The sequence below is a fragment of the Argiope bruennichi genome, chromosome 8 (genome assembly GCF_947563725.1).
Source record: "Argiope bruennichi chromosome 8, qqArgBrue1.1, whole genome shotgun sequence".
Classification (NCBI taxonomy): domain Eukaryota; kingdom Metazoa; phylum Arthropoda; class Arachnida; order Araneae; family Araneidae; genus Argiope; species Argiope bruennichi.
In genome coordinates this window covers 27,152,887-27,179,298 of record NC_079158.1, presented here as the reverse complement: position 1 = coordinate 27,179,298, position 26,412 = coordinate 27,152,887, and the positions used below count along the sequence as shown (strand labels likewise).

Here is a 26,412-nt window from a genome sequence, read left to right as displayed (position 1 = left end):
CAAACAGACAATTTACAATATTCTGTAAGAAACTTTAAAACATGCATTTTACATTTTACAAAACATCAGTAAATTTATTTAATTCATTCAACAGAGGAGAAGCAAGTCATGCCAAATCGAAACTTACAATTAATGACTGTACAGACGAAAGCCGGCTTCCATACTCAGACAAGGAACATGGAGTATTTGTTTACACAGCGAAGGCGATCTGGTTTTCTTAGACACCCGAAATCATCTGCAAATAAAAAAACCATGCCTTAGATACACGTTACTAAATATTAAATATCTAATCAATTGATTAAAATAAAAACAATAGAGCCTTTCAGCGCTTAACACTCGACTACAGCATTGTACTGGGTTTTATCTTTTCCTCATAAATGCTGCATTCTCCCGCAGATAAGACTTTAGGACTCAATGTCGTCCCAACAATGAAATGATATTTGATAACGATTCTATTTATCGATTATCAAATGAAAGGACCTGCGAGAGATATGTGACATATATAATAAAAATAATCCAATCTTACATATCTGAGAAATTCTACTAGCCACTCGAAGCCAAATAGAACAATTGGTATTGTTAATCAGAATCATAGCTACCAAATTCCATGTTGCGTCGGCATGGTGCGAAGTATACTAGTTTTCTCATTGGTTTTGGTTATCGGGATTGGCCAGAGTTCGAAGATATGCTGTTAGAATTTGATTAGTCAAGTTTGTCCCCAAAGGGTTAATTCGCACTCAAGTATCAGGAAAAAAATTGCCAATTTCGCACAAAAATATAAAATGTAATCAATGACATCGACCTTGATCTACAGCTGTTCGAAATTCAAATGAACACGAGTTTATCCACAAAGCAAAAATTGTCACCTCGTTGTTGAAGTCAAGGTCTTTATAGATTAGTAACATAATGAAATATACTTTGTGTATTTTAAAGAGCAAATTGTATCTCGTCGTATTGTTTATAATTGTAATATACGTAAATATTTTAGAAGAGATTCATTTATCAGTTTCAGTCAGGTTATCTATAATATAATGAATGACGGCTTATGGTAAACAAAATGTGTTCGAGTACGGAATATATCAATGTATCGGTTATTCTGTAGAGAAATGCAGATCATTGTCAGATTACATTTACTAACTTTCGGCTCAACTGTCATACGTACGTTTGATAAATCGATAGATACGATAGCCTTTTCATGTATTAATCATTAAATGCAAGATGTATAAATCTCTGCAATAAAATCAAGAGCACAATAAAGCAACTTATTTTTAAAATCAAATCAAATTTAAGATGTATAAATCTCTGCAATAAAATCAAGAGCACAATAAAGCAACTTATTTTTAAAATCAAATCAAATTTAAACCAGTTTTGAAATTGTTTGCAAAAATTAAATTTTTAGGTGTCAGTTTTTTTAAAAACGAATTTGTTAATGTTTAGCAAGAATTGGCACTAGACTAAGAAACACTGATATTTTTTGTGTTCTATTTGCATTGGTATCTTTCAGAATGAAAATTGAAGTTGCTGAATTTAGATATAGTTTTTAAATGTTTCTTTTCCTTTAAAGCTTTCTGATTTTAAAGGAAATGCATACAAAAAGCTATCTTCAAGTTGAGTATTTGTAATATGTTGATAATCATAGCTTGAATTTAGTCAAGGTGAAAAGATTGAGGCATAGTTTCATCAGATATGCTGTTTCATAGCCTTTTCAAGTATTAATCATTAAAATGCAACATATTATCTTTGCCACACAATTTTCATTGATTATAGTAATTTGAATTATCTACAAACTATGTTATTTCATTTTAAAATCAAAAATGCTACCATCTCAACAAGAGAAAATGAACCATTGCAAGTCATTTATTATAAATTTGAAAATGAATATTTTAAATACCAGTTAACGCGTACATAATCTAAATTGATTTTTCTGCCGAATTTTTGAGACGAGTTGCATCCGAGTTATTTGAAAAGACGAATTGAAGTTTCATTTAATAAAATGTTATACAATATTTCAGAAGGTATTTTCTAAATAGAAACATTGTTTAGATCCATTTCTGTTTTCATGTTTAACCATTTTAGAAAGAAGTTAACCGAAGAAAGAATCGAAGTATGGTATTTTTTTAATACTAACCAAGTACTCAAAAAAGATTTTAAAGCAATTTCAAAAATGACACCGGTGCTTGTAGCAAAGGTGGAGACTTAGTGTCAAAGTAATCCCTAGAAAGAGAAATAATAGTTTGCGTCTTTTTCTTTCTAATGGGTAATTCAGTCAGTAAAGGTTTAGCAACACAGCCGAATGAATATGGAATCTTTGAATGGCCAATAAAAAATGGATTGGGAATTATTACCTTTATGTGTTTGATGTTTCTATTTGTTGACTCTTTCTCGTTCCATGCTTATTAAATCTTTGCAGAGTAGATGTAAATGGACTAGTTATTTGGAACGCACAACAGATATACATGTTTGACATATGTATAGACATATATATACATATATGCGAATATATGTATGCATTTAGGTTAATCTCAAGAGACAAAATGGTGTATTTAAACATAAGTTACATTTCAGACACAATTATTTTAATAGAGGAAACAAGCAACATCTAGTATAAGAAGAATAGGCATTTACTTCAGTTAAACTAAATTCCTTACATAAATAAGGTTTACTATAATGCGCTAGAAATATTTAAATTATAATGGTGTATTCTGTCGGAACCGTATCGCAAGAATCGTTAACTACTTTGACACATTGACTGCCGTATCACTCATCAGGGGGACATCAAAAGTTCTCATTCAGTGTAGAATTTGGTGCCAATAGAACAAACCTATGTTTAGTTTAGGTCTCCTTTTATCACGTTGTTCACCGTGTGAATCACCTGTGATTTACAGCTACTGTCTAATTAGGCATTTCTGTATTACAATTGATAGTAAAGAAGCAAGCATCTGATTAATGGTCCGAATCGCAGCCATATTCACAAAAACGCACATGTTTATACAGAAGAGCGATTTTGCTCTTCATTTTTATTTTCAGCATCGGATGACATGAGGGATTTTGAAGTTTTCTTGTTACTCTTTCACATGTATTTAATATTTTAGTATAATTTATCTAAAATTATTTTAATTCAATCACTAAAATAGTTTGGCTATAGTTTAGATTATTTTCACACACACACACACAAAATTAATGGGCTCAAATGCATCAACCACTTGCTGTGGAAAGAAGTGCTATGCATGTCGACACGATTTAGACATAGAATCGCATGCAAATGTCAGAGGTAAAAATGATATTCGCTACCCGGCGATTGTGATTGTTTGCATGATGCACAGTTTACAGGAGCGTAGTCTTAAGTCGAAAACTAACTCATTTAGAAGATAAATCTTTTCCCGATTTCTATAAGGTATCCAATACTTTGCAGCCAAGATGCAAGCTGTTTTGATACCTGTGAATTTCTCGTCCCCGCTAGTGGTTAAAAGTTATTAATTTGAAGGATTATTCTAGCATTCCATGTTGTGGTTGAAGCAAACATTGCGAATCTGCCATTCAATGTACATGACTAACTCTCACGATTCCCATATCTAGACGGTCATTGTGCAGGATTAGTCTTTTTCACATTCTAATTGGATAACGATTATTATAAAGGCCATACGACTTTTCCCCTGAAATTTTGCTGTTATAATTCCTAAATATTAATTTGTTTTATTACACTCGCAACAATTAAGATTTCTAAGCACTAGAAAGAATTTTATTCTCAAATGCAGCAACACACCTCAATACTTTTGGGAAATGATAAGGGTTAAAGTTACCAGAAAAGCGGTAGTTTCAAAGAGTATTAACTTTTTCAGAATGTCGATACGTATATATGCGTTTAGAGTGTCTTTACAATTATTTTAATTGAAAAAAAAATCTATTGAATAAAAATTCAAAAGCAAAAATTAAATATTTTCACTGCCTCACTAAATTGATGGAAAAATAAACTGCATCGAATTAACAACAAAAGCTATTTTTGAAATGTGTTAATATAATTTTATATTTTACAACAATATACATTTTAAACATTCCAGATTAAGTATACTGCTTTAAGTTATGAAATCTTTCTTCCTTTGAAACTCTTATTGAACTACAAAAATTTTGAGCTACTTCTAAACCTCCTTAATTAAGAGGTTATTCCTTCCCTGCTACCGAGTTCTTTTTTATTAATATCAACCCATTTAACATATAATTTCAAATTCTCAATTGTTTAAAACTGCTCACAGCTTTATAACCGAGATTAAATTAAAGCACAATTATATATGAGCCTAGCTGCTTTGATTTATATTCTACAAAAGGCTGTTGCGGAATCCCATAACATGTCAAACATTTTCATTTGTGTTTTGCGTTTTTCTATGTAGATGCATTGTAATTGATTTCGCAATTTCTTTAAAACGGGCCTTAATCTGTAGTAACTTTGTAATTTATCGCTGTAAGGATAAGAAAGTTTTCCTTTTCTATTTAGTCCTTTCCCACATTTTTTTTTTTTTAGTTTTTGAAAGATAGCTCCACCTTTTTTTTAATATGCCCACATATTCATATTTTTCTCGAAATTCACACCATAAATGTCTTATTGTATTATATTCAAAAACACGAAAAAATGGCAAAATATTACAATTTTCATGTATACTACTATTTAGGAATGCTACGTTCGATTTCGTTTTGCTTCATGCAATGTTATAATTGCTGTAACCTTTTTTTTTAGTATTAGAAAAAAAAAAAAAAAGGTTACTTCAGTTATAGGAAAATATGGTATACGGTTTTCAAAAGAAAAAGCAATTCACCTAAAAGTGTTTTTTTGATATGATCAGAAATTTGTTTTTAATGTAGTCGTACACTTTAAACAAATGGTACTGGACTCATAAAACTTCTCTTCAAAACTTTAAGAAGTCCCTAAAAAAATATTAAAAAAAAACAATGAAAAAAGAAGAGAACTTTCAAATCGGAAATTTGCAGCTTGATAATATTTTAACGCTTGATTGTATGTCTTTATATTATTTTTAAGCATTTATTCTTAATTGCTTATACACAATATATTTAAAAGCGCATATAAATTAAATATAATTTATATGCGCTAAACATGTTTAATCAGGAATTAAAACAATGAACAGTACTGGGAAATATAATTTTATATTTTTGAAAATTTATCAAATTTAGAGAAAAAATAAAATTTTACTGAAAATCAAATTACTTTAAACTTTAAAGTTATATTATTATAGATTTTGTGCAATAATAGATTTCATACTTAAAGGAAAAGTTAACATTTCGATTAAATTTTAATTAAAATCCGATTAAATAAAATAAATCTCTTAATAAATAATTATCATCCAAAAAATATTTGCCAAATCCGGAAGGTTCATATCGAATGGTTGATAAAATAAATACAAATTGTTTTGAATAATGTTTACAATCCATTGGAGTTGATGTATGGATAGGACTCGATCAATAAATATTACCAAGTTACAAATTTTTTTACATTTGGAGCTATAGCGGAAATAAACTTTCCGAGTACCAAATACAAATAAAAACAAAATACACAATCTGGAGTCTGGCACGAAATGGCACAACATGTTGTTGGCGATGAACAGCTGAAGGTTATGTTTACGCGTTTAAATAGAAACAAGCGTCCATTTCTACAGATTATTTGTCAATCAAATAACAGGTTTTAAATGCGGATGAGAGATTTGTAATCGGAGAGGGTCGGAGTTCAATGTCATAACGAGCTTTCCACAAAAGCTGGAGGAAAATTGTGCAATCAGGAACTGAAGAGTTTTTGAAAAACGAAAAAAATGCGGTTCTGCAGGAAATGAAAGTGGCTACTGTAATCGGCCGACACATACAACGGGCGAAATGGGTTCATTCATAACTTTTTCGCTACATTCCTGAAAGTGTGAATAGATCTCCATTGATAATTAGTACGCTGAATGCGTCACTACGTAGTAAATTAAAGGGATTTGCTCATTTTTTGCTTGAAAAGAGAATAAAAGAAATAACTGCCGCGTTTGAGATTAAGTATAGAGAATAGATATGAACAGTGGAGGTAGCTTTTTAGGAACCTTAAGCAAATTGATTAAAAATGGCATTAACTTAAATGGCAAACAAATTTGTAAAAATTAGGAATTCTATGAACCATAAAATAGTGTAGCTATTTTATTTATGAAGTATAACAGTTAGGTATCTAATTCAATTCATTACATTCGCTTAATTATAGCATCTTTAAATACTGCACGTCTGCTTAGATACAAACAAGTATGGATACCGCGTTATAAATGAACCAAAACGTGTATTTTCACGAAATTACTAAAATAACATGTTATTTTAGATATTTTTTTTAAAAAGTTAAAATTGCAAAATGTGGAGTTAGCTTTTATTTACTGACGGTACTTTAACCCTTTCTAGGGCCGCGGGGAGTATGCTTCCCACGAAATTTATCAATCTTTGTATGAAATTACAGACATTCAGACATTTTTTTAGGTAGTCAGAAACTTATATGCTTCAGTTCTTTATCTCAGAAAAATGATGTGTCTTGATTAGTTACTTAATTATTAATTAACCAAATTAATTAATCGAATTAAATATCTAATAAGCTAAATGAACCCCTTTTCTTATTCTAATTTCAATCCTAAAAATATTTTAACATAATATGACTAGAAAAAAATGGCCCTTTAAAGGGTTAAAGTACCTATTAAATCCGGCTAACAGTATTTGAAAGAACACGAACAAATTTCCAAAGAAAGCAGTAGATATCAACTAAAAATAACATTAAAAATATTTTATTAATTTAATTATTTTGATTAAAAAAGTTTTCTTCCTGGGTTTATTCTTCAGCAAAACTTAATGGTTCAAAAATAAATTTGAAAATTTGGTGTTAAAATAATTTGGAAAAATAAAGGGTTAGACTGACCATTAAGTTTTGACTGCGATTAATTTATGTACATTATTTAAAAACTCAAAATACGCATATTCGTTACTGGATACAAGCGCAAAACTACAGAAAATAGAAGATATTTTACCAAGTAATTTATTCAGCATAATTTAACAACATTTTTAGTCAGTAAAAATTGCCATCAAATATGTCATTTACGCTTCAATTGAAACAAACGATAATTTTTTTAAAGATAAACATAATATCAATATATTAAGATTAAAGAAAATAAGATTTTAGTAGGCAGTTAAAGTTGTTGCAAAATTATTCGATCTTTAAATGATTAGAAATGAAATAATGAATGAAAAAATAACCCGATGAGTTCCAGATAATATTTCATTTTAAAAGATTAATGAAATTCAACTAAAAAATAGCTCAAAGAATTCTTCAATTTTACTAGGGATAGAAATTTTACTTAGACGTCCCAATTTCATCAATATATAGTTAATATTAAATTAAAAATATTAAGATAAGCAGGCTAGAATAAAATAAAATTTAGATATTTAACATGTAGGTCGACATGGGAGTTCACTGGTGACCGACATTTAGTTATTTCAGTAGTGCCGACTGGGTCATAGGAGACCGGCAAAGCAGACGATCTTTGAATTATCGTTCAGTGCTGCCAATTCACAATATAAAGTTATCAACATGACCCGATCGATTGCTGAGATTTGGCCCATATATTTGAAAGAAACATATGCTCACTTCTAGACTTATATTACCACCATGACGGACAACAGTGATGAGGCATAAAAACAAACGTTAAATTGAATGCACAAAAATAGTAATTATGTTTATATATTTCATAGAATAAGCCTGGAAACAATCATTTTTCAAGCAATTTATATAAAATTTTATGGTGATCAATGTGTTAAGTAATCAAACTACTTTTTAAACTGCAAAACTCCCGTTGTTAACTTTATCTGGTCATGCATCAATAGGATATGATTAATGGGAGGATAATAGTGAAAATGTATTAATAAATCAGTAACATCAAAATAATAGTAAAATGTGCGGTTTTAAATTTTTTTAAACAGTTAACAGATTTATCATTTTTTTTAATTGAATTTAATTTGATCATCTCTCAAATCCATCAGTGTCACATAATGAGACGGGCTCTTGAGTTCCTGATATAAGGCCAAAAAATCTAATTGCATCACTTTAATTCCTCCCTATCGACTTCATTAATCATAGATTTAAAATATTTATAGTGAAGCAAACTTAATGTTTTTTCATAATTCTCTGCTCCCCCTTCTTACAACTTAATTAACCCTTTGGGTAAATTTAGCTGTCGACACTCATCATTCCGTTTTTTTTTTTTCTTTAAGCAACAGTTAACTACTTTGATCTTAATTTATTCTTTCGTATACTGTTCTGCGCACCATCAAATTAAATCTATTTAAACACAAAAATGTTTTCAAATTAATCGATATTCAAAGGGATAAAAGTTCATTCTTTCATTATTTAGAGAACTACCGATAGTGTTTCTCCAACTTTTTTTCTTGTGCCACCAGAGTATGTTTTGCTCAGTGTACAGATGACTGTATTGTAAAGAACTATCATATAAACATTTTTAATGGTAAATCTTTGACAGATTTGACTAGAAATTAATAGCTTTAATTTAAAGACAAAGAAAACATGCCGAATTTCACACATTTAGTCCATTGCGTTGTACTTTATGTGTTCACGGACATGAGATTTCCTTGTTGAAGAATTTCATTCAAATTTGAATACAGACCTGCATTTTCTTAAGGTTAAGTCATTCTTTTGCTGAGTTATAGTGTTCCCATAAATAGAACAAAAGACAGCCAATTGCAGTTAACTGAATTTTTTCACAGGACTAGGAATTTTTTTTTTAAATGGAGAAATCCATTAAATGTGGGAGATGAAATTTTAATATTTATAGTACTTCGTATAGAAAAAGTAAATGTCGATTTTGCCTAATTCTGCTATCTACATACAATTAAGAGATACTCGAAATAAGATGCAAATTCGTGAAAAGTGCATTCTGTATATTAAGTTTTAAAAACTTCTTAGAAGATTGGTGTTCCTTGATGCAAATAAATATTTAGTCAAAGAATAATTTAAAATATGGAACGCCAAATTAAGCTTAGGATTGAATTTTATATTGTTGCAAAATAACAAATATTAAAGTTATGATTTGTAATACAACCTCTATAATATTCAAATGCCACATTTTCTAAATGAGACCATAAAGCAAAAATATGAGTATACAACATTTACAAACTGTTGTGTGTAAGGAATGCACATAAACATCCGCAAAACACATTCTTCTATTCCACGTAGTATAAAATCAGTTCTAAAGGTAATATATTACTAGAGCAGATTAGAGCATTTCCCAAGCATTCTCGAACAGACGATTACCGCAATTTATCCGGTTTTGTCGCACTACCATTTTTGCATCTGAATTAATGCTAGAATTGAATTGGGGAGTATTTTTAGTTAGTTTTAATTATCTTTGAAGTTTTAAATTCAGTTAGAAAATGGAAATTTCCATTGCATTACATTAAAGTTTGAGCGTTAAGCCAATTAAGATCCCGCTAAGTATGCTATTTTTTTAAAATTTTGAGCACAAGTCTGAAAATGTTATTCCAATGAAATTTGCAATTAATAGAATTATAATTTCGAGTTTTTAATTACCTTTAAACATGAAATTATATTAATAGTTTTCTTAATTATTCTTGAAATTACACCTCGATTTAATCCTTGAAAAATCTTTTCTTAAAGAATATTCTATATGCAATTTTAAAAAAATTCTAAATCTGCACACTCATTCAAAATAGGTCTAACTTAACAAAATAACTAAAACTAAGTCTGTATTTCGAAATTAAGAAACTTAAATCTTCCCAAGAAATATTCAATACAATAAATTAATCGAAAGATAGCAGAACTGAATATTTATCTAAAAGGCCAATGAAGTTCTGAAAGGAAGTGAAAAATCTCCGTTTTCCTCAGACTTGATGCAAATGATCACTTCGGATAAACCTTCCATTTGCCATAATGTGTTACAGTAAATTATCTTGAAAGACAGTCATCAACATTATAATGAATCGAATAAATTCAGTTTCACTTTCATTACACTTTGCCTGAATTACGATGGCAGCAGCGATCAAGCTCTTCGTTTAGATGCCACATCAGTTAATGGTCCAGGTGTTCAGTAAACATTATTTGCTTAAGATTTATGATCATAGTTTATGATAATCATGAATTTCAATATGATCCATTGACAAAAATTTATTTGAATCTTAATTTATCATTAAAATTAATAGCATAACTGCTTTATAATAGTTTTATTTCACGCAGAATTTAAACACAGGTTGAGCTTAAAAACTTTTACTAATTACAAAATGTTAGTATGAAATAACCGTTGAGGAAGATATAAAATATATGTCTTACTATAGCCCTTTTCTTAATTTTTTTTTTTAAATATTCAAGAGGCGCGCAGTTGATATACATGTAAGAGCAAATAAAATTATTTTTTAACAAAAGTGATGAATGAAAAAGCGAAGCTTTTTACAATTCCGTGAAATAAAATTAGCATTTCCTTTTTAAAGAAAGTTTAGACATTATGATATTAGTACATCACTTAACATGATAAACCAATCACTGAAGGCTAGGACAATAGATGCTCGCGTTACATAAATGCTGGACCAACCTATGGTGAGAACTAAAATAACACCCAGATATTTTTCGAGCTACAAAGACAGCACACACCACCCAATTTGCTAATTCCTCTAATTACAACTTTGATTAAAGAATTTACAGTTTACAAAAAAAAAAAAAAAAAACCATTCATGTTTCTGCACAATAAATTTTTATAATAAAGCAAGATATTATGTTTGGTTACCTTGTATAATTGACACCAATAAGAAAAAAAGAATAGTCTTTCTGAGCAAATTCTACTTACAAATAAAGCAAAATCAAGACGAAACTTTCTTGAAACGTAGTGTTTACTTCAATGAGAAGCAAGCATAATACTTAATATTTTTACTAAGAAATTGCTGCCTGGCACTTTTTACTAAGTATGTGTTACTGTAATGTTAAAAATAGTAGAAATAATAAATTCTGATACGACCCGGTTCATTAGAAATCTCGACATTCTACTGCATCTAGGATTATCACACCAAACGTTACACAAGATTTGTAGCGACAGAAATGTTTGAAAGATTATAGAAAGTGGTTTAGTTTAGATATGCATATCGGAGATAATTTGCAAGAATGTTTGTCTTCGATTTCAGCTCATTGCTGAACCACGTTAGGGATGATATTTTTCAGTTGATACTAATTTCTCTTTACTTGGTAAGAACTAAGAAGAGTAGGTGTGTTTTAATTATTTTGCGACTATAAAACTAAGGATATTCCCACTTGTTTGAAAAGTTAAACACTCATTTTAAGGTCCTGAACGTACTGCAGTTGGCGATAGATTTGACCCCAATTAGCAGTATTGGAAGTGATAGTTTTACGGTCTAAGTAGAACACGTTAAGGGTGAGCCTTTTTTTTTTCTAATAAATTGGTCAATTTAATGACACATTTCTGCATACTTTTAACTTAATCAACACTTTAATGATTATTTGGTGGTAATAAGTTTGTAAGGATGTACATATTTATTAATTTGCCAAGACTCGCATCCAGATTTGTACGGAATTATATTTAAACAGATGTTTGGTTCATAAAAATATTATTATAACCAAGTGAACATAATGAAATCCACAGGGAATGAGATACTTGAGACAATTAATATTAAATAATTTATATTTCCTAATATTTTAAAATTCATAGAATATTTACTTATTTATTTGGAAATCAGGAAAATAACATTTTGTAAATCGATCTACTTGTAGGCATCTGTCTAGTCAGTGCCAACTATTTAAAATACCAATGATATGCAAATTGACAGAAGATAAATTATAGATTAAATAACAAGATTTATAATGTTAAACTTATAGTAATGCTTAAATATATATAGAATATATATACTTAAATATATATAGAAGTGATATCATAGCAATTATCGAATGCCCTACTTGCAATAGCCAAAAAAAAATTAGCCGGCTAATTTCACTCAAGAAATCGAGGTTAATCAAAACCAAGCAGACCTACTTACACGTCTATGATCTACTGCGCAGGAGCAGTGGCGTCCGGTCCAACCAGACGTCAGGCTTGAGATTAAGTAATTTGTCGGGGCTATCGTGGAGTGGACAGCGATAGTCGACGGAAACCCAGCGTTTCCGATTTCTTTTTCCACCGGCGCTATTAGCTGAGCAGCGATAATATATTTCCCGTTCCTCCAAGTTCAGTTGTGGCCACGTGACTTGCGATGTCAAACAAAAGCGATCGTTTCCTCTGATCTGACTCACTTACACTAGCGTAAAGGGAAATGAGTTTTTGTTTGTACTCCACACACTCACACGCGTCAAATCCGCGAAAGAAACAGAGGGTGACCTAAGATTTCGATAAAGTGTTAAAATTTGACTGTGACGTCATGTCTGTCATGAATGAAGAAATCAGATGACTGATCTGTGGTTAGGAAACAAGTGGTTAGTTTGTTTTTTAAAAGTGTAGTTAATTTTGATTTGAGATTTATGACAGTCAGATGTGGAATTTAGAAAAAAATAGAGATCAGAATTATTGATTGGTGAATAATTATTTGAATGCGGGATCATCAATATGTCGCTGACTTTACACTTCACTTCTTGTGACAAATATATTTCTTGGATGGTTTTGTTAATGAAATTTGTTATGCACCCGTCTCACTGCAGCTGTTTCCCTATTGAACTTTGTAACATATTCTTTGCATTACAGCTGTTCAGTTAATTTCTAGGAGTAATCTTTTGTAATGAAGTTCAAATAAAAATGATGAAATAGTATTACATCACTTACATTTTCATATCGTATCTCACAGAATATATTTAAGGCATTCTCAGATAAGCACATATCGCATTGAGATAAATGTGTTCATTAATATAGTAACAACTTCAAAGTAAAATACACGGAAACTAAACTTGAAGTAATAGAAATCATTGCTAAGACCAATGACATATTTCTTGCTTCGAGAGATTCTCACCCTTTATAGATTGGACTTAATTATTCACTGTGTTATATTCCTAATTCGGTCAGATAACGTAGCAGACGCAATAATTGTTAGGGCTGAATTAAGCTAAAATTCTGTTTTTCAGTTATGTTTTTGTTCAGTTCCAGAACACCATTCATAGCTCAAAGGTACTACAAGAACAGTCTCAAAATTGGTCTAGTGTTGTTTCAGAGCAAATCCTTAATGCGATTGATGCTTTCTAATCCGGATTAATCACCTAATTCAGATTATCATTTAGGCCGGGATAGCTTGGTTGGTAGGGCGTTGGATTCGCGTCCCTTGGGTTGCGAGTTCGAACTTCGCCGGCCGAAGACTCCCCGCGTGTGTGGTGGCTGACGCGCGTATAAATCTATCGTGGTCACGGGGTAATTGTTCTCTGATTCAGGTCTAAATTATGATCTGTGAATGAAATGCATGAATGAAGTCCGTCCCGTAAAAAGGGTTGTGACGTGTGTGTAGCTAAGACGTTCTCTTGGCCCTAGATGGCGCTACTGTAAAAACAAGAGACGTACACTTGACATGAAACTACAAATGATTCTTAAAGTCAGTAGGCTTGACTAAACGACAAGATCCATTAGAAACAATAATAACAGATTATCATTTGAGTAAATCTTCCACGTATGACATTCATGAAGTATATAAAAGTGGATAGTATTAGTTTAAATGTCTTGACTTTGATGAAGGTTTGAAGAACAGGATGATACACTTAACGGACTCAATTACGATCCAAAATTTGATTCAAGAACTCAGTAAATGAAGTTTATATCAATATTAGATGGTGGAGAGGCAACCTATGCCCATAGTTCAATGAAAAGCAACGCATTTATTTAAATATGTTAAATCAAATAAAGAAACCTAGTGAATTCTCGAAAAATATAGGGTTAGATCAAGATCAGAAATTATGATGTTCTGAGTCTGTTCTAGAATAAATAACCTGGGAGCCAAAGCGGTTCAAAAGCGGATCTTTTCACAGCAAAGTACACGCTATATTGTAGTTTTACAGATGACAGAATACACCATATTATGTTTATATTAAATAATTGCAAAATAAATCTCTGTAAAAATTCAGTATTAAAATATTCATTAAAAATGAATTTATAGTTACAGTGAACTTGTCACGGTGATCTAGTTCTAGAGAATCACCTTCAAGATTAGAGCATCTTGATTTCAAGATAATATTCTATTCTATTGACTTAACATATCTTTTTCATAATCTAATTAGATGATAGTTTCCTTTTCGGGAATGTATAGTTTACTGATTCAATTAAGATCCATAGAATATTTGATGCATTTGTGACTCTACGTACATTTTGTATAGTGTCTTTGAATGATTGAATTTCAACTCATAAGTTTGAGAAGCTATAATTCTATACCCGCATAATGCACAGACACGACGGTCGAAGGGCTAAATCTGTTGCTTAAATCAAACTGCCTTATTTCTGTGGTTAAAATAATCTTAATATGGAAAGTGTCAAACGGAATCATTCCAACTCCAAGAAACACATTCGTGGAATTCTTAGCAATTGATATGATCGTTTAGTTACATTTTAAATAAATAACTGTTTTAAAGGCATTTTAAATACAGTTCTTAGTGACAGAAAAGTCTGAAAGTCTCAAAATCCTTAAAAGTAGCTACTCATAAATCTCCAATTATCATTCTTGAACCACATAAAATGTTTCATTTAATTCGTAATTATTTGCCGTCAATTACGAGGATTTAAGTCCCATGTCACATAGGAATTAAACGCAAGGAGAAAGGATAGGAATTAAATAGAAGGAGGAAATATAGGAATTAAAAGGTGGAAGCAGTTCGACTAGCAAAATCATTAAATGCTAATAAAAATGTGGCAAAATGTTTAAAGCAGGAGATCTCATTGATGCTATCATAATCACTACTAGTAATAAAGGTGATAGTGTGTTGATGCTCTACAGCAAATAAAAAATTGCACTATATACAGTGAGAGATAAAAGAAAGTAAACACCCATGATTGATTTGGAAAATGTGTTATTACAAATATATTATTGATTTATAATATAAAGTTGATATATGCTGTTATTAACTTGTTTAAGCAGAGTCGAATAACTTATAACTTAACTCAAATTGAACCTAAAAACATCCACTTTTATGCGTAAAAAAACACTCATAACTTTTTTTCCTTCAAATGCTTTAATTTTATTATAGATATTAATACTTTTTTCTTATAAGATCTTCATTTAAGTTAAAGTCGTATATTCTGCCTCAATTTATGCAACTTTCTAGAAAAATCTGGGAGATTTGCGATGGGGAAGCAAATAACACTAGAAACGATAAAACTGATAGTAAACTTAAAGGAAAATTGTAAATCCTTACATGAAATAGAAAAAATTGTTTAAAGTAGCCATTGCACAATCAAGTAAATTCTTGACAAATATTACAAATGTAAACAGATTAAAGATTTTCAGAGAATAGGGAGACCAAGACGACTTACTGATACTGAAATGAGAGTAGTAGTGCGAGAGATCAAATCTAATCCAGCTGCAAGTGCTGTTAAGATATCTCAAATCATCTCTCAAAGATCAGAGAAGACAGTAAGTGCAAGCACCTGTAAGGAGGACTCTTCATGAACATGTGTTACATGGCAGGATTCCATGTAACAAATTATTCATCACGAAATTGAGCCAGAAAAAACGTTGCTGTTTGCTAAAAAAACCTTAATAAGGATTTATATTTTTTGTGATAATATTTTATTTAGTGACGAGAAAAAAAAACCTGAATTGTTTGGCAAACAGAAGCTCGCAAAAATATGGAGTCCAAAAAATGAAAAATCCAGTTATAAATATTCAGTTAAGACATACATGGGGGGGGGTCCTTTAAGATCTAGTGGCAATAAGGTTCTATAATTCAGTATTTGTTGAATCTACAATGAACAAAATGGACAATATAAATATTTTAAAATATAATGTTGCCCCTATTGTTGTGAATTTGGGATTGTCACAAAGCTAGATTTTCAAACATGATAACTATCCCAAACACACATAAAAGATTTTGAAAGAATAGTAACTCTATTGTGTTGCAAAGACTCTGGACTATCTTCCACAGTCACCTGATCTATTTTCCATTTAAAATTTAGGGACATATTTTAAGAAAAATTTACGCCAAAGAACCATTTCTAATAAGGAAGAGTTGAAACAAATTGTCATAGAAAAACGGCGAAATATCCCCCCCGAACTAACAAAAAAACTTGTCACAGCAATGCCTAATTAAAGGCAGTGATAAAATCTAAAAGACAGTAGACAAAATATTAATAGTATAGCTTTCATTGTTTTTGTTGGTGTCAGTGTTCTCTGTTTACTTTTTATTGACGCAAGAAATCAGATACTTTTTTGTTTTAATTGAATTAATTCTTTTTGAATTTTGATTTAATTAAAGATATACAAGTTGTTACATCTTACATGAATAAGTTAACAATTGTATATATCTATTTTATATTATAAATCAATAATATATTTGAAATAAAACATTTCCTATAACAATAATGGGTGTTTACTTTCTTTTGAATCTGGCTGTATATATTGGAGGGTGAGAATGTGGATATCGGAGCGATATTTTAAAAAAAATTAATTAATTAAAAATTAAAGAAATTTTGGCGCCCTTCATGATAACTTCGGAAAATATTACAGTAAAGCAGAAAAATTATTTTTACTGAATCTTAGAATTCAAAAAATTTCCCTTTCAGTGATATCGAATTTTTTGCCTTATAATTTTTCTATCTAATTTTAATTAATTAAAAAAAATTAAAGCGAATTTTACAACAATATATTACATAGTTGAAGTGAAATTCATCTCAAAACTAACCGTTCGTGTTATTGCTATTAATATTTCATCCTACCCTTTTTTCTACTGTTATGATCCACATACGGAGATTCAGCTCATTTTTCTATAATGAATAGATTTTAGTATAAGGCTTGTATTAATGATTCTTTTCTGATATTTTGTTATATTCAAAATTAAGGTTTAAGTTCAAAAATGTTGAAGTTCTGAATTTCAACTACAACATAACCTGTTTATTTTGGCAAGAATTGCAAAATTACGCTGATTATACACATGGCAGATATTCTCAACAATAAATAAATAACCTACTGTTAAGGGGTTAAATATGCTGGATATTTTTATCCACAAATAAATAAAGAATAAACACGTAAAATCTTCCGATTCTTTTTAAATTTTTCAAGGAAGGGAACATTATTTAAACTGAGTTTTAATTCTGATTATATATGCAGCAAAATGCACAGTTGTATATGATAGGGAATTAAATAATTTACTTCAATTAATTTATTTCAACTTTAATATTATATTTTACGTGTGATAATGAATGAAACAATGTTGTTTTGAATACATTACTTATATTATCTTTTACATCATTAATTTAGCTTAAAAAAGATAACATCTTTATTTATAATTCTACTAAAAAAGAGGTAAGTGAAAATACGCTGTGGAGCCAAAAGTTATTCAGCGGTGGCTTGTCCGTTAGGGTTGCAGAACTACAATTGTCGCTTTTTAACTGCAGAAGTTACGTCAATTCTTTTTTAAAATCTAATTTGGTTACTTTTTTATGTTCAGAGTTTGATGCTTTTTGCTTACTTTTACATTCTGAGAGTTTGATCATTTACTTAAATAAATAAATTATAAAAGACAAAAAAAAAAAAAAAACAGCAATAGAAACATAAGAATGAAACAAGAAATAAATTAACAAGCAAGAGAAATGATCGAGGCTGTTCGGCAAGCCGTGAAGACATTCCTATTGTCCAAAGCCAAACCAAAAGCAACTCTTTCTCCCCTTGAATTTAGAGACTCAAGAATCGCAGTTTGATCAGATGCAATTTGGACAGCGACCAACCAATCCTCCCTCCTTCCCCGCCTTCAAAACTTGCATTCGTTTGCCAAATATTTTTTTCTTATTGACTGTTTATCAGTTTCGGTTGTGATTTTTTTTATTTGCCTCACAGAAAAATATCCAGTTTATACAATATTCATTTTTTTTGTTAGAGTCCATTCTTTAAAACAACAACAACCAAAATGGTAAGCAAATAATTTTCTAAAATGTTTTTCAGATGACTTTTTTTATGAGGTATCAACTATTATTAATTACTGCACATGAAAAAACGATTATTATTACAGGTCTTACATAACACATCTTATTTGCTTTTAATTTTTCCTCCTTCGTTTTAATGAATATGGAAGTGTGTATGTGTTTGCGGATATGACGCTTTTATCTGCTGAATCATCACTTCAACATATATAATTTTATACTGACAGAACTGCAAGGAACATATATAATGATTCTTTAATGTTTGAAATACAAAAAAATTTATATCAAGCTTTTAAATTTAATAAATTGACTACTTATGGATTCAATAGTAAAAAATTAGTTAAAAAACACGAGAGTGGTTTTCCCAAAATTTTCTTTTAAAAAATTCAAAATTTTTACTTTCTAATAAATACACTGGCGTATTACTAACCGCATGCGACATATGAATAATAGTTATGAAAAAAACCTTTAGCGTACGAGTTTGGTGATTATTTACTGGAATGATGCAATTAATACACAAACAATATAAAATGGAATGTGAATTTTGGATGTCATTTCTTCTCAACCATTTGAAACTAAAATTTAACTTAGAATTGCTATTGCAGACATAAAATCACATACTGAATTTCATTGATTTAATTCACTGTATTTATCTGTCTCTGCGTTTACATGTGGTATATGAAAGTACACCATTAAACGATCAACTCTTTGTATAGATTTGGTTCAAAATCTCATAAGTATATACACTACAGAAGTTAAATCTCTTACCAAATGTTATCCATTTAGTTCTCTTTATTTTGTAGTTATTATGTTAACTTACATTTGAACAAGTGGACAGACAGAAAGACTTTCTCTGAATGGATTTCGTTATAAATTGTATATAAATCTACGAATTTGGTTTTAGGACCATATGTCAAATTTACGGTGGCCTAACTCAAAGAATTTTTGTATTTACATAAGTACAGACAGACAGACATAATTCCAAAAACTTGTTTTGCGTTCTCATTGAGGTCTAAAACATAGAGAGTTCGTTGAATTCTAGATTTCGAATTTTTTGACGGATACAGTACTTTCTATTTGTATATTTCGTATTCGGAAAAATAAAAATAGTAATGTTTTTATAAATATTTTTTGCATCACTGCTATTTCTGAGCTGACGAGCCGTCACTGGGTTTGTTTAAAAAAAAACACCGCTTTGTTTCAATGATATTGATAGGATAAACCAACGGAGTACTGAAATTTCCCCATTTATCCCGCCTAACATGATCCCACGTGACATAAATTATACGCATGCGTCATTTGACGTCATATTACGCACACGACAAGAATTAGATTTACGGGTTAATGCATTTGTGCTGTCAGTTTAGTTTATCCTACTAGAACTGAAGTTACAAAAGATTGTCTTTGTACGATTTTCAGTATTAAATTATTTTTTATACTTTTTATGAAGAATTACATAGGGAATCAGATAAACGTGTAAATAGCAGGTAACAACTTAAATATGTAATAATGCTCACGAAACGCTTATTTTTTTTATTTTAGAGTGATAGAATTTTTTTATGATAATATGACAACCAAAGTTATTGAGAAAAAAATGCAACAGTTTCCGATTGATTTTTAATTACAAATATAACAAAATTCTGAAATTAGAATTTCTTGTCTTAGAATGCCCGTATTACCCGAGAAGTAATCATTATATCAAATGTGATAGCTGTAAGGTCAATGTTCTGTCATGTAAATGGTTGAGTCATGCATGTTGTAAGGCATATTTGAAGATAGTCTGTTAGTCTATAAATATTATCAAGTTAAAAATCCACTGGCACGAAACTTGGCACACTTGGTTTGTTCTTGATAAGTCTATGCATAAACTGCATTTCTATTACTTCATATTTTTCATATGAAAAAATCTGCACTGATTAATTGTGGGAAGTAAATGTATTACATTAATTGACATATTTAAAATAATTAAGAAAAAAATGCCAAAAAACATTTCCCCAGTTCCGTTCGCCAGTGCGATATCGCCAATTTTTCTTCATAAAAACTCAACAACACAAAATATATCATCAATTGTCTGTTTCTTTCAAACTTCCATTTTTGAGATAAATCTCAAAAATCCTACATACTCTCTGGGCGGAAAAAACCACAATAGAGTGCCAATACCGTACGGACTTTACCAATTTTTATTTCATATGAGAGCTCATTACCTCTAGACACGTCATCAGAAACCGCTTTGTCCGTGATCACTTCTGATTATGTTTGAAAAAAATATCAAAAGTAAATACAATATAGACTGTAGAGAATTTGATGATTCGGAGCAGTGCATTCACTATAATTTTGACACCTTATAGAAATCCTCTTTTTATCCAATGGAAAAATAACCTAAGACTGATTTCCCCAGGACAGCAATTGTACCGATTTTGTCAATTTTTATTTCATATTAAAGTTTATGAGATCCAGATACATAATAAAAAATAGATCTATCGATCACTATCCTTGACTTTTAAGAAAAATATCAAAAACATTATTTCACTGTTATGATTTTGATATTTGATTTGAAGCATTGCATCACAGTAATGCTTTTGTTACCCGATAGAATTCTCTGATTTCGCGCTGCAAAAAACAAAGAACCCTATGACACCAACAGGTGCAGCCACTGCAAAGATTTCATTTATTTTTATTTTATTTGAAGGCTAATGATGCTTATCTGATCACCCATCTCTCCTTATTCCTCGTTTTAAAGAAATGTTGCAAAGCAACCTTAAAACAGCTCCAGTTTCAACAACAGAACCGATTTTTCCAATTTTATTTGCGAATCTATATCATCACTTTGCGTAGACAGCTAACTAAAGAAAATACTATATGTTTATGGTTCAAGCATAATTTAAAGTTGTACTTTATTGGAATGACAATATACAGTTCACCAAAGTTGATTGTTAGTACTAAATAAATGTTATTAATATAGTGAGTGAACAGTTATTACCGAAGATGTCTATTTAAAGTTTAAAATAAAATTAATTTTTCGGAAAAAAATTAAATAGAAAAAAAATAGCATCCAGGTTTATTTTTCTCATCAAATTTTAATTCACAATCATTAGAATTAAAATTCTTTGTTTTAACTGTATTGAAATAATTAAAACAAAATATCTGCGAGATACGGGGATTGAAAGTCAATTTATGGTTGAATTTGATGTTACATCATCAAATAATTTTTATGTCATTAGTATGAAATACAATGAAATTGAAATAAAGCATGAAAGCCAATTCAAATGAAATAGGGTATTGTGGTTAAATTTTATCTCAATCAATTCACAGAAACAGGATAAGCCTCATGTGCAAATTCATCACAGCGGTTTTTTTTTGAATAACATTAGATATCCGCATAAGGTTAAAAATAACATCTCACTTAATTTGTCAGTAATGAGATACAATTTAAGTATCTATCTCTCACGAGTGTGTTTTGAGAGTAATCTACCAAACGTTTCACGCATACTCTTTAATAAAGATATCAAGATATTATTCCTGCATTCGAGAAATATGTTTTTAAAATTATATCTGTCTGTCGTTGCATGAGTGAATATCATGACTTAAAAAATGTTTTGAGCTAGATGGATAAATTTAGTATATGGACTTAACATAAATTTTGAAATTTTTATTAAAATACGATACAAAGAAGAAAGTAATCCATCAGTCCAAGTACAAGCTATTCCCATAATTACAAAACTTTAAGACTAGATGGATAAAATTTGGTATACAGGCTTATCATGTATAATGTAGTTCCATATCTAATTTAGGACCACATCTATCAAGCCTTTGACCGTCTGCTGGTTTGTACTGTTGCACTGTTGTTACTGTTGTATATGTAACCGTTAAAGTATATAATGCAGTTATTTCATAGAATACCTAGTTATTCCATGAAATAACAGATCGTGTCCGTTAAAGTGTGCAATATGTTATTAATTTGACAAATTAACTAGTTATTCTATGAAATAACTAGGTATTCTATAAATTAGCTAATGAAAGGCAGCTAAAGTGTAAAATAAACAATTTATCTAAAATGAAATTAAACTAATGATAGAAAATTAAAATGAAAAAGAAGCAATTTATCTAATTTATGCAGCGTATAAATGGTATTTATGGAAACTTACCATAAAATCATTTGTTACAACAAGGATTTCTAAAATGACACTTGGAATTACAAAGAACATTATTTCTAAAACAAAAACATTTTTTATTTCTAAAACAAACAAACAAAAACATAAATGTAGTAGGGGTGGAAGGTAAATGTATTTGTCGTGCGAGATATATGACATAGATTATTTTACACTTTCACGGGCTGCAGATCATTATTCTATGAAATAACTAGTTAAACCAGGAAATACAAAAGAGTTTTACACTTTAAAGGGAAACGATCAGTTATTTCATGGAATAACTAGGTATTCTATGAAATAACGGATTTCATACTTTAACGGTAAAATATACACTGTAATTAAAGAACATAACTTAAATAAATTAAATTTAGTTCATAGTTTTAGTATCTAAAGAGTAGGTTCTTATAAAATCTAGCATCAAATCTGCCAGAGATCTGATCGTCTGTCGGTCTGTACTTTCGTATGTATTTAAAGTTAATAAAAACTCAATAACTTCAAATATATAAAATTTTGTGTGCGTTCTCGAGATTACAATTGCTATTCTATGTCAAAGTTTGGTTTCAATCGGACGGGAAAAAAGTGACCGAAATACATAATTGATTTTTCTGGTGTTTGTGTATGAATCGTGTGCCATGGATTAATCGCAAAAGATCACGCGTTATCTTGATAAAAATACTAGATTTATGTCAAAGATTGTATATTTTCGTCTATGTACCGATTCTCTTTGTTATAATGAGAAATATACATTTCGTAGCATTCAAAGCCTTGTCTAAGGTTCATAAATTTTTGCATGTGGTGGTGAAGGGATAGCGACATTTTTTATAGAATATATATAAGAAAGTTTGAGGAAATCATTCAATTTTATATTCATAATATTTTAAAATGCATATTTAACTCTTAAGCTTTTCATAAATAATTTAACAGTCTAAAAAGTCAATAATCTTACAAAATGCTAGTCTAGGTATAATACCTACGTACGGATGAAGTCCAAAATTATATACAAGTTGTCATTTATCGGATTCTATTATGCGTAAAAACTCTATCCAATGAGTTTTTGAGTTCCCGAGATCCAAATCGTGGCCATTTATCAATATTTCAAAACCACATTTCTTGGCAATTGCAATTTTCCGTATATCTCGTACACCATGATATAAAAAAGTCAATTGGGAGTTACAAGGCGACAGATAATTTTTTGCATAGTTTTCAATTCAGAATTGAAATTTTAAAAATATTTATGACCATTTAAATATCTGAAGTTTCACAAGCGGAAAAAAAATCCCAACACCAAGAAAAAAATCATAGTAGAGTAATGAAATTTGGACAAAGCATTTTTCTAGATAACATGTTTAATTGATTAAATTTTCAAGATCACAGGTTAATTTAAGCTCAAGAAAATGCATTTCAAATGTGAAATGATGTTACATTAATAGCCATGCTTGTTGTACTTGTTCTGTCAATACTGGGACAATCTCTGCTGGCTGTGGATGATGCTGGAGTTGTCGTCCAATCATATCAACATACGTGTTCAATTGCAGTCAGATCTGATGATCTCGCAGGCCAAGGTAATATGTCGACACTCTGTAGAGTACGTTGCGTTACAACAGCGGTATGAGGGAGAGCGTTATCCTGTTGGAAAACTCCCCGTTGAATGCTGTTCATGAATGGCAGATCAACAGGTTGAATTATCAGACTGATGAACAAATTTGCAATCAGTGTATTTGGGATAACCAGGAGAGTGCTAATGCTGTGATAGGAAATTGCTCCGCAGATCATGACTCCAGGTGTAGGTCCAGTGTATCTAGGCCGCAGATAGTTTAGTTGCAGGCGTTCTCCTGGCCTACTTCTGACCAACACATCGCCATCACTGGCACCGAGGCAAAACCTGCTTTCATCAGAAAACACAACATATCTCCACTCCGTTCTCCAATGAGCTCTGGCTTGACAGCAGTGCCGTCACAAATGGCAATGGCTTGGAGTCAGTTGAATGCACGCTGTAGGATGCCTGGCTCAGAGCTGTCCTTGAAGTAACCGATTTCTAACAGTTCGTTGTGTCACTGTGGTACCAACTGCATCTCGAACTTCTGCCGCAGACGCAGTATGATGCGCCACAGTCGTACGCCGAATACGGTGGTCTTCCCTCTCAGTAGAGCCACGCGGCCGAATGGAACCCGATCTTCTTGGGGCAGTACCATTCCTTGACTACTGCTAACAACAATCATTCACAGTGGATACATACCGGCCAAGTCTTTCTGCAATATCGCGGAAAGGAACTCCACCTTCTCGTAGTCCTATAACATGACCTCGTTCAAACTCGGTGAGCTGTTGATAATGGATTGTTAGTCTTCTTAAAAGCATTCTTACTTAACATTAACTCAATACGTCAAATTTCAAAGATAAGTAACGCTCTCGAACTTGACAGCACGCATTTAAAGCAAACCTGATTTGCAAGTTTCGAAAGGCGCTACTAGCGCTACACTTATGCGCGAAGCTCGACATTTGATTTGATGTCATTTTTCAGATGTATAAACATCCCTACCAAATTTTGTTTATCTAACACAAGTCTTTCTTGGTGCTGTGATTTTTTTCCCGACAGTATATTTAAAATGAATTATAGTTATCTGCATAATTTTGAAAGACACAATAATCTAAATATTACAAAAAAGAGTAAAATTTCTAATTCGTGGTTTGATACTGCTGTTGTCATTTCGCTGATGGATAGAAGGCATGGAAGTTTGAAAGTTATTGATTTAAGTGTCATAATAATCATCTGATTATGACTCAAAATCGCGACTTTCATTTCAAAATAACCTTCACATTATTTTAAAGTGGGAAATTAATATAATCAAACTGATATCATAGTTTGGATATTAAAAAAATTTTCATATTAGTTCTGTGGGTGCTTGAAGTTTTCAAAATTAATATACTATTATATGGAAAACTATCATATGAAATACATTACTGATATGCAATATATAAATGTATTTTTATTAGCACATATTAGAACAATTACATACAATTAGTACAATACAATAGATATTAGTACAAAAGTCGAAACACGAATACAACAGTGAAATCAACACATATTAAATTTTGAATCCATTGCGCATGTTGAACTTTTTAATTTTTTTTCTATGGCATCATGTTGCAACGCAGGGATCATGTGCATTTAGATGACATACATTGTCATTTATATCATGTGACTGTGACGTCACGTGAATAGATCCTATTGCGGTTAAAAGAATTTTGATTATATCGCATACGGACAACTCCTTTCTACTGATGAAATGCAGTACAGCAATGGAGTCAATACAAATTCAACATCAATATCCACTGCACGCTTTGTATTTGCCGTTTCATAAGTATCACATTACAAATAGATGTAACAATAGATGTAACAAATAGATGTAACAAATAGATGTAACATTACAAAATTGATGTAAAATTAAATATTAAATGACATTCGCGATGACGTAAATCATGTGACTGAAAAATCACGTGAATTGATTCTACTATAAATGCAATAAAAAAAAAGAAGAGAAAGAACTCGATTGCGTTGCATAAGGACGAATCCTTTGTATTTTCCTCCGTGAAGAGACATAAAGTAAACAAAGCGCTTTGTTTATCTGAGCGATTACGAAATACATTAACAAATTTGGAATTCGATGACTGCGCGATTATCGGCGTTATTTTGGACAAACGAAATAAGTTTCGATCCAAATGCATGGTCAGATTGTTCTTGAAAATAGAACTGAGATAACATGATTTTGATGGAAATACGCAAAGGAATTTGTGCATTTATGAAAGGAAATGTTGAATTTTTACGTCATTTGTTGCGAGAAAAGAAATCTCAAAAAGTTGCGGCTTTTCAAAAATATTTTTATTAAAAAAAATGTCGTTTTTCTGATCATGGACTTATCAAAGAAATTTCAGAAAAAAACCATCTAATAATTAAAATTTTAGCTTAAACATTTTGAGAAGAATAAGTTTTTCATTTAAAAAGCTTGTTTCTTGCCTTTTTGTTCTAAAGATGTTCCAAAATTTGTTAGGATATATTTTTACTGCTGAAATTTATATATTGGATTTCCATACATAAATAATAATAATAAGGAATATGTCGCAAGGAGCATAATAAA

General features: G+C 30.5%; 1 protein-coding gene across 3 annotated transcripts in view; it reads right to left on the bottom strand.

The window, feature by feature from the left end:
* LOC129981159 (Krueppel-like factor 7) overlaps positions 1-26,412 on the bottom strand; it is a 73,973-nt gene that overhangs the window by 16,468 nt on the left and 31,093 nt on the right. For 2 of the 3 annotated variants that reach the window (XM_056091870.1, XM_056091871.1), the window contains exon 2: positions 128-235. The gene's annotated coding sequence lies outside the window, so the exon portion shown is untranslated. Of the gene's footprint in view, positions 1-127; positions 236-12,075; positions 12,462-26,412 lie in introns of those variants that run through there. The other variant, XM_056091869.1, reaches the window with a different exon arrangement.